At 38.2% G+C, this 15,360-nt stretch overlaps 1 protein-coding gene across 10 annotated transcripts in view; it reads left to right on the forward strand.

Annotated features, from left to right (window-relative positions):
• Positions 1 to 15,360, forward strand: part of ZFHX3 (zinc finger homeobox 3) — a 1,367,978-nt gene that overhangs the window by 771,949 nt on the left and 580,669 nt on the right. For all 10 annotated transcript variants that reach the window (XM_059999586.1, XM_059999596.1, XM_059999587.1 and 7 more), the window contains one exon: positions 3,145 to 3,415. The gene's annotated coding sequence lies outside the window, so the exon portion shown is untranslated. The remainder of the gene's footprint in view (positions 1 to 3,144; positions 3,416 to 15,360) is intronic.

The raw sequence follows: 15,360 nt of genomic DNA on the forward strand, positions 1-15,360 counted from the left end.
TATACACAACAACCTGGGTGGATCAGCAGAGAATTATGCCGAGTAGAAAAAGCCAAGCCCAAAAGGTTACATACTGTGTAATTTCATTATATAACATTCTCAAACTGAAAAAAAAAATGTAGAAATGGGTAACAGGTTAATGGTTGCCAAGTATTAAGGAGAGAGTGGGGACTGGAAGGAAGTGGGTGTGGCTATAAAAGGGCAATTGGAGAGATCCCTGTGGGGATGCAGATGTTCTATGTTGACTCTATCGATGTCATAGCCTAGTTGTAATGGGGTACTGTAGTTCTGGAAGATGGTATCATTGGAGGAAACTAGGTAAAGGGTACCTGGGATCTCTGTTATTTCCTCAAATGCACATGAATTAACAATTATCTCCAAAAGAAGTTTAATTAAAAAAATAAAACAGCTAGGAGCCCAGTGGATCCAGTGACCACAAACTTTTCCACATTAGAAATAAAATTAACTTTTTGTGTTTGTTTTCTGTAATGTTGTTTGAAGGAATTACTCAGTATATCTCAAATAGGTGTCTCTTATCCTCTATCTTACTGATATCCATCAACGGTAGCGAAGTGTGACAGAAAGAGCAGAAGTGCTACAAAAGCAGATGGATGAGTTTGTTTGATTACTTCTGGTAACTAGGCAAATGAGCTTCTTGGGCAAGTCCTTTGGAATACTACAGACTAGGATATTTATTCTCCCTGTCATTGAAGGCAGGTTTCAGTTGCTACAAATATGAAGCCTTATTGACATGTTTCAGTTACGTTGGCTCCTTAATTATTTAAAGCAGGAAAAAAGAGAGATTTTTACAGAGCCGGTAATTGGAAATCATGTTGTGTTTTTACCAAGAAGGAAAATTATCATACAAAAGCGTAAGAAAAGGAGATAAAGATTGAGGGTCAGGGACAGGAGGAGGTAAGGTGGAGTAGAGAGAGGGAGGTGACACGAATGTCAGAGGGGAAGCTCCAAGTTCAGGTATAAGAATTCTACCTGCGTGTCTTAGGCAGCACTGAGGGGCTGAGCATGTCTGTCTAAAAGGAAGAGACAAAAAGAAAGAAGGGGGGGCTTCCCTGGTGGGGCAGTGGTTGAGAGTCCGCCTGCCGATGCAGGGGACACGGGTTCGTGCCCCGGTCCGGGAAGATCCCACATGCCGTGGAGCGGCTGGGCCCGTGAACCATGGCCGCTGAGCCTGCGCGTCCCGAGCCTGTGCTCCGCAACGGGAGAGGCCACAACAGTGAGAAGCCCATGTACCGCAAAAAAAAAAAAAAAAAAAAAAAAAAAAAAATCTATCCTTAAAGAAATCTTATTTCCTCTTTCCAGCCTCCTTTTTTTCCTCATGATTCCACTTCTTTCTCTCTTTTTTTTTTTTGCGGTACGCGGGCCTCGCACTGCCGTGGCCTCTCCCGTTGTGGAGCACAGGTTCCGGACGCGCAGGCTCAGCGGCCATGGCTCACGGGCCCAGCCGCTCCGCGGCATGTGGGATCTTCCCGGACCGGGGCACAAACCCGTGTCCCCTGCATCGGCAGGCGGACTCTCAACCACTGCGCCACCAGGGGAGCCCTAGATTTTTTTTTTTTTTTTTAGTTGACTAAAGAGGGGACAGAAAAATGAAAACCAACAGCCATTACCAGAATATGTAACGATTGTGGGTAGGGGTTGTGAAACCAGCCCATAGGAAGTAACAGAAGACACTTCTAAACAACTGAATTTAAGGGCCCCCTTCTTTAACCTGTGTCAGAGTCTCCCCAGGAGGAGCCAGGATAGAAGGATACTATAACCAGATTCACAAGGATACTATAGAAGGATACTATAACCAGATTCCTAAGCTAAGCTGCGTCTTTAGAACTTTCTGTATGTTATCTCATTTAGGCATCACCATGAAGCAGGTATTACTTTCTCATTTTATAGGTGACTGAGTGAGGTTCAGAAAGGTTAAGTAGCTTGCCCAAGGTCATTCTGCTAATAAGTAGCAGATCCACATGGAAAGAAACGGTTCCAGCTCCCACAGTGCAATCAAAGCCAGGTGCTTCAGGGCTGCCACTGGTGGGAGAAACATTTCCTGAAAGGAAAGGCCAGACCTCATTTTCTCCATTTTTGATGCCCAGGATTTCCACTCCCACTGGGGTCTCTATTGTTACCTCTTGACTTACCAGGCTGGTTTCAAGGCAAGTGCTATCCCATGGAAGAAAACAGTCATTTCCTCAATTAAAATCTTCCAAAATTGGAAGAGGACTATATTGGCTATTAGGGGAGGGTGGAGGAAAGGGAGAGGAGTGAGCCTTCCAGTCTACTCAGAAACACAAGGTTCAGCCACGCTCTGTATGTGGTGGTCCCCCTCCATTTCTAACTCAAAGGGATCAGTGGATTCCCTTCTTCCTGAGTGTTCTCTCTAGTCTGTCTGATCCTAGAGCCCAGGATCCCTCATTACCCACGCTGAAGAAAACTTATGAGGTAACCCTTTGACCATTCACGTGCTTTTGCCTAGAAGATAATGACAAAATTTGAAGGGGAGGTAGGCAGAGAATTATCAGTACTGAAAGTGTATGCATATGGTTTTCAGTAGTTGATGCTTAGTAATTCTTTGTTAAATAAATTATCCAGTGCAGCTTGATTTAATCTTTGTATCCAGATAGAAGGTAAAATGACATCTGGATCCCATTCTCTAGGCCTTGGAGCAGCTCTTCATTCATTTCAAGGTTGTAATTTTCATTTTGATGTCAAGGTAGTTACTTTTAGAACAAAACAGAAGAGATGAAAATTTCTGACTTTTGAGTGGCACCTGCTTTCCACCAGAACTGGCTGTGGTCTTTTTCTATGAGAACATATTGTCCTACATTTTCACAGTCTTTAGCAGTAAGTGTTCTGTGTCAAGAGAGTAACAAGGAGATTGAATTGTTGTGGATGTTTTCTAGAGGATGTAGTCCCTATGATGCTTTGGTTTGTCCTTATCTTTTTGTTTTATGAAGTACGGAAAGCAATCCATATAACCACACAGGCTTTCCCATGCTGCCGAAGATAAGGAAGGAAGGATAGGGGAGGGAAGGAGGGAATGAAGTTCTTCAATTTGGAAATTAATCCCAGTCTCCAGCTACTTTAAGAACTTGACAAATTGAGAAAGCTCTTTTTTGTTTCTTTTCTTTCCAGGAACTTGAAAAGGGAAACAAGGACCAATTATAAAGTGTCCCTGTCTCATGACCCTGTCAGATTCTCAGGGAAATGATCTTATGGAAGGCTGCAGGACGTCCCAGCAAAAGAGGTGAAAGGCTCCTGACTCTTGAGAAGGATCTGCGTCCCTCTTCCCCTTCCTCCTTCAGAGGGAGAGCTCCCCTCTAGTGCCCTGATCTTTCCTGGACTGTTCAAAGACAGCAACTATGGTTTCCTGGACTGGAGAAGTCTGACGAGCAATTTTTCCCAGGTAAGTGATACTTCTGCTTCAGATTCTAAGAATTCTGATGAAGGAAAAAGTCAGCAATGCAATGTGGTTTGTGAAGGGGCATGTACCACAAGTGGAAGTAATGCTGGGAGCCCTCCCAATGCAGGTTAAAGGATTTCTCCAGCCTCCTCACTCCTCCCCACATCAAACAGGTTCCCTCTGTAAAAATAAATTGGTACCTGCTTCTTAACAAACAAACCTTTGAGGGCAAAAAAAAAAAAAAAGCAATATTAAAAAAACAAGAAGAAGAAAATTACATGTGTATTTTCTCCTGACACAGTTTTAGCAGCTGTTTGTAGCTGATGTACAGTGCTCGTAGTATTCACCTTTTCATCTGAAACTCTAAGAGTGCTTTGAATGACTTGGAGCTTTTTAGAAAGTAAGGGGAATGAAATGTCTTTATTGAATTGTGAGGTTTTACTGGTTTCCTCATAGATGTCCTGGGTCTCTTCTCAGTGTCACTTTTCTTTCCATGGGATTTTTGTCGAGTTGTTATGGGCAACAGAAGCAACATGGATTGTACAGTCCACTTATGTAGCCACCTGCGTCTGTATTTTCCACACCGTAGTTTGCATGTCCCTGTGATATGTGAATGAATTGGAAGAGTTATCTTTTCCATTCTCTCAAGAAATTCTCTTCTAAGAATACAAACGTAAGGTTCCTTGGAAGTATTTGGACCTCTCAGGTCAGAGGTGCTATTTTTTATGGGCTAAATACATTTGGCTTTCTTCCAAAAGCAAGTATTGGCTGATAGGAAAACCAGGCCTGTGCAAATCTTGGTTCCTATCAAGAGGTCATGCTTTAACTTTATGAGCTACCCCATCTGCGATGGACACCAAACAATGCTATAATGGTTTTAAAAAAAGACAGTCGAGTCGGAATTTGTAATGATAAGCTTCCATTTGTAAATCATTGGAAAAAAGTAAGTAGTATGTTCTTGGCATGAAAGGTCTCATTCTCATTTGGTCTGACCTTGGCAAAGATAAATCAAGGCCCAGGTTAGTTTTCTATCGCCGTTTTTGTTGTTGTTTGGTTGGTTTTTGTTTTGTTTTTTACTGCTTTATGCTCTAATATCCTAGCTCTTCCAACACTGTTATCATAAATGATGGAAGTGTCTTGAATATTTGCATAACATTATAGAAGATTTATAGCTGAAAAGATAGGATGTTCCTTATGCAACCAGGTATATCTTTCTTCTAAGTGTTTCTAGTTGCTTCTCACTCCTTTTCCTTAGCCACACACCCTGTTTTAGGGGGGTGACCTTCCAACTTGGAAAAGGAAACAGTCATTGTGAAGGCTTTGTTCGGTTGAGGAATGAATAGAAAGTGAGAAATTGAGACATGTGGAAGCAGCTCTTTTGAGGGATTTAGTGCGAAAGTGAGAAGAAAGAACCTCAGTATTTGCCAACTACCGTGAGCAAAATTCCTGGAGAGACTGGTAGGTCTAATTTGGTAGAATTTGTTAGGTCTAATGGTCTCATTACTGTGTTTAGGGATTCAAAGAACACATATAAAATCCTCATGAGATATTTATTTCCTTTGGATTGTCATCTGGTTTTACTAGTAGTTTTATTAAGTCTGTTGAGTTTACTTCAAAGATCCCACCATCTTTCTATCGTCTGTAAAATAGTTACTGGTTGAATAAGGTTCTGTCTGGATCTTTCTCTCTAGAATAAAGGTGACAGGTATCTGAGATAGTGGCAAAGGCAGACCAGCATATTAAAGCATCTTAGGAGGTTCCATTTATCAACAGTGTGAAACAATGATTTCATTATGCTCACAAATTCTCTGGGTCAAGAATATGGAGAAGGTGCAGTGGGGACACCCCATTTCTGCTCCATAGCGTTTAGGGCTCAGGACTGGTTAACTGAAAAGGAATTCTTGGCTCTGTTGGCTTCAGCTCCTCTCTTCACGTGACAATATTTCTGGCACCTGAAGAAGCTGGAAAAATGTTTTATCTACCTAGGATTGCCTGCATGCATGCTGTCTTTCTGCCAGCTAGAAGAATTCATTATATTTTTAATGTGATTAAAAAATTAAAATAAAATTGTGATTTTTATATACAGACGTTGATGAAAGATGTGCTTTTAAAGCAGTAAATTAAAATCTCATTAATATTTCAGTGAGAATATTTGGCGCTTATCTGTTTCATCTCTATTTTTGACCTATGGCTTAGAGTTCACAGCATGAAGGAGATGGTGAAATCTGTTCACCATAAAATGTTAATTATAAGTAAATTACAGCACAAACGTTCAATCAACCACATTAATTCCACATAAAGTGAATTATTGTAGCAGAAAATTTTGAAATGTGACTGAATTTTGTAATCTTCAGTTCCTTTTTCTACCTCTTGCACCAACCCTGATTCCCACGTGTTTATTCCAGAAACTCTGAGCTCTTTGTGTAGTGTTGAGCTCGTTCTACCCACTGTGTTTTGAAAGTTAAATACAGTGGGCACACACCCGCATCTCTCCAAATGATTCTGAGTTGTACGTAACACTGTTTGCCCCATGGCAACTTAAATGAAAGTTTTGATATTTTTCTAGCAGAGAGTTGGGCTTTTAACAGGAAGATGTTGGATTTGTCATATGAAAGAGTTCTCTCCTAAAATATGATCAAAATGTCTTCCCATATGATATATATATAATTATAATATATATTAGTGTTTTAATTGTCATTTTATAATATAGAATATATGTTATAATTTATATATTTATATATGTCACTATCTATATAAATGTTATATATATGTGTGTCATTTTCTCCTGGATTTAGGTCTGTTTTAAAGTTATAATCTTCTTAAAACTTGCTTTTATGACCAAAAATAATGGATCTTCTCTCTGAGATCATTTCTTAGTTAACAGAGACATATGGAGGGAATCAAAATCTTAGCCAAAGAGTAAAAATAATTTAGAATATTCTTAAAACATCCAGACTGTACGTGGCTCATTCTGTCAACTAAGTTAATTGTTCATTAATAACAAAATTACAGATGCTTCCTTGAATAAGAATGCTTCTATATATTCATTTTGTAATTAGAAATGGGGATGCTGCTCATTATTAGCAGGATATTTAATGCAGTGACTAGATGCCATCAGGTACTGGACTTTAGAGAACCCACGGATTTTGCAAAATACTTGAGGGTGGGGGGAATTTTAATTACTTGGTGCAACTAACAGCCAACTGAATTCAGGTAACAAGCAGTGTAAAGAATAGCATAATAGAGGTTCGCAACTCCTAGTTGTCCTTTGGTCTAAGGTGTTTTGTGATGGATCTGGTCTGCCTCCTTCCACTTATCAAGGTATAATGTATCCTTACTGGATCTAGAATTTTAATGCTGAAAGTGTGGATCATGTTTTGAAGGATCCCATTCAGATCCCTAAGTCAGACGCTGCCAACTCTTTCCTGGTCTCATCTCACTCACTGTGGCAACATAATTGGTTAAGTGTCTTCTCTGTGATCTTATGAGAATTCCATGACTTAATGTTACACGCAACATACATAACACCTATTGTTTCCTACCAAGGTGTGTCTTCTGTATTAAGGATCAGCGTTCCCATTAGTTGAAGGTAGAGTCTTTGCTCTGTTGCCTCAGATAAGTATTAAATTTAATACTCTTGAAACTCAACAGAAGGCTGAAACAGCCAAGAAAAAGAGAAATGCTTTATAGACTGCATTAATAAGGAAGATGCAGAAATGGGAATCATAGTACCATTAAGAGAGAGAGACTCCCACCATAAGAGGGATGAGGGAAAGAGTTTCCAATTTACGAATGGCAGAAGCTATTAATCTGCAAATGTGGGCAGGCGCTGGTCAGTCCTCCTTTGACATACTCAGAAAACCTTGAGGATTAAAATTTCTGAGAGAGTCAGAATTAGGGATCTGGTACCATTAAAAGAAGAGGGGCATCCGCTTCCTAAGAAGCTAAATCTTCTAAAGAAAATAGCAGAATTAACAATGTAGTAAAGTTAAAATGACAGTTTCTTTAATTTGAAACCATGCGCAAAAATATGAAAAAATTAAAGATGATGTGATGCTTCTAATAATTTTCTTCCCCTTTCTTTATGCCCTAAGTTTCCCATCTGGGCTCTTAGCATCTCCCAGCTTCTACTTTCCTTTTCTGCAATGTAGAAAATCATAAATACATTTACAACAAGGTGTTAGATACCCATATTTTTCTTTTATAGAATAAATAATGACTAGTGTTTTTATAAAAAATATACATATTACTTCATAAAATTAAAAATGGTAAAGTACAAAGAAGAAAGCACAATTTCACTAAAAATTTCACTGCTCAAAAATAGTCATCTTTCACATTTGGTGAACATTTTCCCAAGCATTTGTTAACCATGCATATATAAAAGAAAAGAGAGAAGAGTGAGAGAGACAGAGACAGAGAATGAACGGTTCAAAGAGACTGAGAAAAACAGATGTAAAAAAAAGGGATCATGTGTGATATAATAACAAGTATTAAATGTAATGGTACTAGACTTTGTTATATTAGAATTTAACAGAAAAAAAATTATAAAAGAGAAACTGAAGGAATTTCTGATCCTCTGGAAAAGAATATTTTTCACTAGAATATTGTTCTTAAGTGATCAGTCTATAGTTAAGAAAAAAGATTAGGAAAAATTATTGTCTAGATCCATTATTGTTTAATTTCATGTTTCAGTGTTGTAAAGTATTGGTTGACTCCCTGCTTTAAAGATGAGAAAATTAGCGTACAGCCACCCAATTTCCTTCCTCTGCTTCCTGTATTTATTGGTTATTGCTTTACTTTGTCATAGTTTTTAACATTTGTCAATTTGTTCTGAACCATAACCACCACATTAATTTTGTCATATTTTTATACTTCTGTATTCAGATACTGGTTCAGTGCTCAACTCAAGTTCTTAGATCTGTGTTCTCCATTCTTTTTGTTTTGTTTTGATTTCTCTTTTAATTGGATAAAATTTATCTTTAAGTAGACTTTTAGAAGATATTTAGATACCATATTCTAAGTTCTTGCATGCTTGAGAATGTATGTTGTCTTTATACTCAAGGTGCAGTACAAAGGCATAGAAAATAAAATAAAAATAAATAAACAAGAATAAATGAGTAATCGAAAGGACACTTTAGCTGGCTATAGAATTTTCAGATCATCCTTTCTTTCCCTCAGAACCCCGTGAACTTCTTCATTGTCTCTTGGCACTGAGTACTGTTCTTTAATCATAAAGTTGTCGTTCGTATTTTGTTTCATTGGTAGGTGGGCTTATGGATTCCATACTCTGAGTTCCTTCACATTTGAGAATGTCTCAAAGTTGTGGGTACATCTGAACATCAGCTTGACTGGGTATGATATTCTATAGAGCGTATAGATATACTTTGAGAAAGTACAGATATACCTTTTTCTTTAGAACCTTGTGAATGTTGCTTCCTTGTCTTCTGGGATTAAATGCTGTGGGGAATTCTGAGGCTCATCTAAATTTTCTGTTTATAGAGAACTTGATTTTTCTACCTGAATTACTAAAAACTTTTTGTTTTATCCTTTGAACTCAACAACTAAACCAGGATATTTTCAGCATCAACCAATTTGTATTAGTTTTTCCTAGAATGTACTATACCCTCAGCTCGATAAATCTATTTCTTCCTCTTTTAAGACTTTTTTTTCCCTTATGTATCTGATTTTTTCCCATCTGTTGTATTCTCTGCTTCAAGGACATTGGTTATTCTTTATCTATTATTTTCCTTATTCTTTCTCTTTTCCTTTTCATTTGCTGAGATTTTCTCAAGGCTTTCCCCTGTGCCACTAATTCTATTTTCAGTCATGTCTATTCTATTCTACATGAACTCACTTATTTATTAATTATATAATGATGTTTTGATCCTCAATTTGCCTCCTAATCTCCACAGTCTCTTTTTTTAATACCATTATGTTATTTTAATAGCTTACCATTTAGCAACTATCTTAGTAAGTTTGTGCCATATTAAGCTATTCTATAGCACATGAAGTACTCAAAAAGAAATTTTATTTTTCCTTTGGTTGTATTCTCTTCCAGATGGATGTCCCATCTCTCATTTGCATGTCTTATTTCCTTTTTAACATTCTTTTCCTCATCATTAATGTGAAATCTTTTAAGATCCTGGCTTAATGTGGGGAGGTCTCATTAGAGTCTTAACCCTATACGAGGTCTGGGCATATTGATATTTGTCCCACCTCATATACAGCAAGGCTGTCAAAACCAAAATTCAAATTTGCAGACTTGACAAATATTCTCATTGACAAATGCCCGTGGGGTAAAGAGGGCCTCTCCTGCTCCAGGAAGTCTTTTTTTGTTTGGCCACCTCCTTGATCTCTCGACTCTTAGTGCTTTTAAGCTGTTTTTCAGTCTTTTATCCAGCATAGGAAGTTGTTTTCAGTAGAAGGTCTAGTCTAAAAGGACTGGTTTGCCATTATTGAGAGTGCAAGTCCCTTCATGTTATTCACTCATTCATTCATCCTCTTATTTGTCTTATTCTTACTCAGTTAGTATGTGAAGCCCTATGGAGATCTTCTCCTTGTGCTGATAGCTGTTGGGTAAATTACTTCTGATTGCCCTTTCTACTTGATCTGAGACCTGTCTTTCCTCTCAGCAACAGTGTAACTTGTTCTTTCCTGTTGTCTATGTCATGAGTGCCTTGAAGGAGGTAGTATTCTGATAGGCTTTGTCTCAGAGAAGCAGGGGCTCTGCTCCTTCTCCTGAGGTTTTGTTAAATGTCCTTCATCAGGGTTCACGTCACCTAGTTGGGAATGTACCTTATCGCCCTAGAGCCTCCCTCCAAAAGTTTGAGTTTTTCCTGCCCCTAATAACACTGTGAAGTCTTTTAGTAGTAGGCTTCTGTATTGAGATTGAGGGCTTCTGTTCTTGAAATTACTTTCCTAATGGAGTCATAGATACAGAGAACAAACAGGTAGTTGTCAGAGAGGAGGAGTGAAGTAGATGAGAGCAATAGGTGAGGGAGATTCAGAGGTACAAACTTTCAGTTACAAAATAAATGAGTCATGGGTATGAAATGTACAGTGTGGGGAACATAGTCAATAATTATGTAATATCTTTCTATGGTGACAGATGGTAACTAGACTTATCGTGGTGATCATTCTGAAATGTGTAGAAATATTGAATCACTGTGTTGTGCACCAGCAATAAAATAATATTGTAGGTCAATTATATTTCAAAAACAAACAAACAAACTCGTAGAAAAAGAGGTTAGATTTGTGGTGAGGAAAGGGGGTGAGGGAAAGGGGAATTGGACAAAGGCAGTCAAAAAGTACAAATTTATCTTTCCATAAGATAAATAAGTACTAAGGGATGTAATGTACAACATGATAAATATAATTAACACTGCTATATATTATATATAAAAGTTAAGAGAGTAAGTCCTAAGATTCTCATCACAAGGAAAAAAATTCTTTTTCTATTTCTTCTATTTTGAAGTTTAAATAAAGTTTACTAATTTTGACCCCCCAAAAATCATCTCTATATTGTCATAATCATTTCATGACGTATGTAAGTCAGATCATCATGCTGTACACCTTAAACTTATACAGTGCTGTCTGTCAATTATATCTCATTAAAACTAGAAGAAAAAATTTACTTTCCTGACTCAAAACAGGATGCCTTTGTACACCTTCAGTTTGTTTCTCTTCACACTGTGAGGTGTTCAGGGAAAATTCTAAATATTTTCTCTATTTCTTCCAGTGCATTCTGGGGCTCTCGGTAAAGTCAGAAGCAGCTTTGAGACATGTCAAAATAATTTTCCTCCTCTTCCCCACCTGATATTTTTTGAAGTTTATGGCTTGAGCTTTTACCATTTTCTTTGTCTGTTGCTGGTGAACATCTTGATTTTTCACTACTTTTCATTCCTTTTGTTAGGTATCAGAGCAAGCAGATTCTATTATCTGAATTCATCCTACTATCTTCCCCCTAAATCTAAGATTCTCCATTTTAACAGAAGCCATCTTAGAGATATCGGTGCTATACCAAAGGAATGACTGTGTATCTTCATTTGGGTTCTCTCAGAAATAGACCCTGAGCCAAGTCTTAAGTAAAAGTAATTTGTTTGTAAGGTGATCTCAGGAACTGGTAGAAGTGTAGGGGGAAAAAAGCAAGGAAGGAAAAGATGCTAATAAAGAGCATGCAAGTTGCCATTGTGGGCAACTGGAGCTTAATTTCACTGGCAAAACTCAGAGAAGAGTTTAGAACACACTTCACAGTTATCCACCCAAGGGAAGAAGGAGCTGGTGTATTCACACACTAATTCCTGTCATTCATTGGTTGAGACTGTTCCCTGGGGTCCTAATTCCCATTCACTTCCTGCATACCCCACACCCAGGTAGTGCAAGAGGCCCAGGTGGTCAAAGAAAGATCTCAATAAGATGCAGGCTCTAGAAGTTGGAAGTTGAGATATCATACCCTGAAATGGTAAAATCTAAGGGAAGATGGCCAGGGCATACTGTGTGATTGTGAATTTCAGGAATCTTGGTATTTGGGTAAAACAAGATGGGGAAGGAGGATTGTCTCAGGGCTGCTTAAATGGTAATACCACTTGAGTGGTCTCCTACTTGATACCAAGTATAGATCTTGGGCAGTGGTCCTTCTAGTTTATATAGTTATAATATCTCTTCAAATTTAATGGATGCACTTATAGATAAAATCAGGGGAAATATCTTGGGAGGCCTAAAAAAAAGGTGACAGGGAGTTATTTTAGTCAATAAAGCTAGAAAAACCATGGGCACTTTTTAAAATTATATATATATATATATACACATACTTCATATATGTGTGTATGTGTATATATATATACACAAAGAGAATGATATATATGTAGACACATAAATTATATTCATTATATACACATCTTTTCATATATATATATATATATATATCTTATAAGAGGTGAGTATAGGTGAGGTAATACACACAAAATAAGTGTGTACAAAGTTGTGTGTTGCATGGGTGTTATATGGACTCTTTAATTGGGAGCATTTAGAGTGTCACTGGGTTGCATCCCTACCAGTTCCGATCTGACACACGGGGAAGAGATCACAGTTCTTATGGAGGCCACTGCATAAACCTCACTCTCCCACAATCCTACTTTCAAATAATCCCTTTTATAAAGATGTCTTACTGATTTTAGTTTTAGAAGGGGCTTTTATGACTTTTGACAGCTGTACATGTCATATATTGGAATGGAGTCCCATAGATCCAACCCTTTCCCTCTGTGTGAACTATCTAACTGAGTGGTTTAAAAAGTCATGATTTAAAGTCAGTCTAAGAGCACAACGCTAAAAAGATCTCCAAGCTCATTCATTAAGGTAGAGAGAAAAAAATCATTTAAAATACAGTGAAGTTAGGGAATTCCAATCAGCTATTTTGTGTATAAAGCGTATATATTTTTGGAAAGCAAGTGTACTTCAGAAGTCCAGCCTAAGGGACTGGAAATTGTATGTATGTTCATGTTATAAGGAACACCAGCTTACTTGCTTCATGGTACTTGACAAAATTACCCATACTAGAACTCATTATTTAAAATGTTTTGAGTTTTCTGTCTCATGTTTACTGATAAAAAAACAATCTAGAATATCAGGTGGGGGAGGTGGGAATGTTTGATATTTCTTTGGCTAAAATAAGAGAAAGCCAAGGAGTAACTCAGCTGCTCAGTATATGGTGGAATTTCTGTGGGTATTTCTGAGTAATCATTCTCCATATTCATAGAGGGAGAAAGAGAGAGGGGGGAGAGACAGACTAAGATAGACTGAAAAATAGATTAGCAGGGAATGTGAGCATGAACTCACCAATGTCATGGGGCCTTGAAATGCTGAACTGTGGCCTCCACTAGCAGGAGATTTTTGGTCAGACATAAGAAATAACTTCTTGTTAGGCAGAGTAGATAAATCATCAGAGCAGATCTCTAAGTGATCTTGTGGAGTGCCCACTTCCGAAGTCTTTTAGAGAAGAAACTACCACCTTTTGTGAAAGATTTATGTGAAATGTCCAGGCCAGAGTGAAAATTATTATAATGTCCAGAAGTTCTGATTATTCTCTGAAGGGGGAATGGCTATTGTTTTAAGAAAATGTACACGCAGAAGCACATCTCAGTAACTTACATCCACAAAACCATTTGCTTCACCCAACTCCTCCTTCCCCAGACTCTACAGTTACGTCCCTAATCACTTGGGCTGCTCCATATACTTGTACATTTGTCTCTACCACTCTTTATGTTTCATTGTCCCATCAAGTAAAGTTGCAAATTCGTCTATAAACTTACATGTGTTATGGGTTGAATTGTGTCCCTCCCAAAATTCATACGGTGAAGTCGTAAGGCCCAACACCACAGAATGTGACTGTATTTGGAGATAGGGTGTTTAAAATAGTAATTAAGTTAAAGTGAGATCATTGGGATGGGCCCTAATCCCAGATGACTGGTGTCCTTATAAGAAGAAGAAATTTGGACACAGACATGTACAGAGGGAAGACTATCTAAAGACACAGGGAGGAGATGACCATCGATGAGCCCAGGAGAGAGGCCTCAGTGGAAAGCAACCTGCCAACACCTTGATCTCAGGCGTCTTTGTACATCAGCCCTAGCAAAACTAATACAGACGTCCTTTCCCTTCCATCCTCTCTCCTTTCCCTTTGCCTTCTCTGGGACGCCCTGTCTAGGCTCACTAACCTTTCTTTTCCTTCCAGTCATCTTTAGAACATAGCCCTCCCCCATCTCTTCAGCTTCCTAAAGATGTATCTTCACTGAGAACTGTCATTTCTTTGCTGCCCTACCCAGGCCCCATCCATGAGACACGGAGCCCTGTTAGGAAAGAAAACATTGTGAATCCCAAGACTAGCTGTCGAGCAAGTTTTCGTGCACAGAAGATGGCTGCCTTCCATCATTTCCATTTTTAAAAAAGTACATTTGTTAGAAAACTTTTGTATTTGTGTTTGTATGGCTTATCAAAGTTGATAAAGTATTTTTGCAGATGTAACTTTGCTTAATCCTCCCCATATTTTAAGTCAGTGGTTTTTCAAGACCCTGGAACTCAGAGAGGTTAAGTAACTTGATCAAAATTACACAGCAAGTAAATGGCAGAGCTGGAATTGGAACCAAGGTAAAGATAAGCATCGTCACTGACTCCCACTGCCAGGTGGTCAGTGGAAGCTGGTTTACAGTATGGCTGGTTTCTCTCTCCTCTGCACCGGACTTTCGTGATCTTCCTATTCATGCGTGATCCCTTCTGGCTAGGTGTTTGCTCACGAATCGTTATCACGCCAACTAAATCGGAAGCTTTGGGTGGGCAGATTCTGGACTATGCTTTCTGTTTAGTTACGGTGTTTGAGGAACATTTCTTGATTGATTGGTTAAATGAACTATTTACTAGAGAAGTTGGCATATCTCTTGGCATCTGGCTTTCCAGAGATGTATGCAAAAGTGACAGGACTCTCACAATGTTGATCTGGTCTTTCTAGACAAAGGTTAGGAAGGGGTATGTATAAAAATAATACCGTGGATTGACATTATGTTATAGTAATTATGATTATTATACCCTGTATTTATATAGCTCTCTCTCTCTGAGGGGCTCATAGTCATTTGTAAGCAGTGGGCCTTATCCTGCTGCTAAATAGAAAATAAATTGCTTATCTCTTGGAAGAGAATTAACTCTTTCAGGGCACCAGGGTACCATTTAGTAAATTAGTAATCCTCTAAATGGCACTCTAGTTACGTAAGATCCCCCATATAAACTGGAAAGTGAACATGTTCCCAGTGCTTAAAAGAAATCAGGGCATGCCTAACAGAAATCAGACAGCAAGCTTAAAATATATGTAATTACTTATCTCTCTCCTCTAATAACTTTGTGTTCATTCTATGGAAATCTGTTTGTGACTAAAGATGAATCTATTTGCTAAAAGCTGGCAC

Source organism: Delphinus delphis, chromosome 20 (assembly GCF_949987515.2).
Source record: "Delphinus delphis chromosome 20, mDelDel1.2, whole genome shotgun sequence".
Classification (NCBI taxonomy): domain Eukaryota; kingdom Metazoa; phylum Chordata; class Mammalia; order Artiodactyla; family Delphinidae; genus Delphinus; species Delphinus delphis.